We start from the raw sequence: 1,235 nt of genomic DNA on the forward strand, positions 1-1,235 counted from the left end.
GTAGGGGAGCAGGGGCTGGGGGGGGGTATAGGGATAGCATTTGAAGTGTAAATAAAGAAAATAATAATAATAAAAAAAGAGAAAAAAAAAAAGAATGCTTTTGTAGGAATGAATGTTAATCCCTCTGTCTAATCTAGACAACTTTCAATCCCCCTGCCTCAGCCTCCAAGATAACAAGCTAGTGCCACAAGATTTGGTAACATTAATTGTAATGTCCCAAGGAAATGCTAGCTTATACTGTCCCAGTCAAGCTTTACCTATTAAAAAGTCAACCCTCCCCGACTCACCCCAGGCACACTCAAAACTTCCTGCTCTCTTTTCAAATGGATGAGTCCTGTGCTCGGTGAACACCAGAGCCTCAAACAGCATGTCAGCAGGAAGCCTGTCCCCCGAATGGCTACAGCTGTACAGATTCTGCATGAAAACAGTGTATGTTCTCAAACCATAGGCTTCTAGACTCTCGGGTATTCCTGTATGAACCAGAACCCAGCTGTGGGAGAAATGAGATCCCCAAGTAGTCAGACACCTGGGCTTTCTGAGAGAAGTGTCAGTCGACTGTCTGGCCAGTTTTATGTAGGTTAATGATGGAAGTTGGCTGCTTTATGCTGAACAACTCTGGATTTCACTTAAGCAGAATTAATCTCCAAGAATCAGGGGTAAGTTCAGAGCCTCTAAAACAGCTGTCCTTAATAACAGTAAAGGTTATTGTGCTTTCAGATGCCCTTTTAGAATAGGTGTTTCTCACAACGAATTCAGAGTCACTGGGTGTCTACCTCACTGCAAATGAAAACATCCGAGAGGCCAGACAATGGTGGTGTGAATGCCAGGAGGCAGAGGCAGGTGAATCTCTAAGTTGGAGGCCAGCCTGGTCTACACAGCAAATTCCAGGGCAGCCAGGGCTACCCAGAGAAACCCTGTCTCCAAAAAACTATATATAGAATGAAAGGAAAGAAGGAAGGAAGGGAGGGAGGGAGGGAGAAAGGGAAGGAGGGAGGGAAGGAACGAAAAGGGAGGAAGGAGGGAGAGAGGGAGAGAAGAAGGGAGGGAAAGGAAAAGTAAAGAGAAGAGGAAACGATTCAAGAATTGTGGCCCCCTGGAAACCAGCGGGAGGATGGATGGGCCTGAGAATATTGGGCTTCAGGGATGTGGGTCCCATTTTGGTTCCCAGATCTGCCTTGTGACCTTGGGTGAGTGGTTTGAATATGCTTGACGCTGGTAGTGATCCGCACTATTAG

Source organism: Mus pahari, chromosome 4 (assembly GCF_900095145.1).
Source record: "Mus pahari chromosome 4, PAHARI_EIJ_v1.1, whole genome shotgun sequence".
Taxonomy (NCBI): domain Eukaryota; kingdom Metazoa; phylum Chordata; class Mammalia; order Rodentia; family Muridae; genus Mus; species Mus pahari.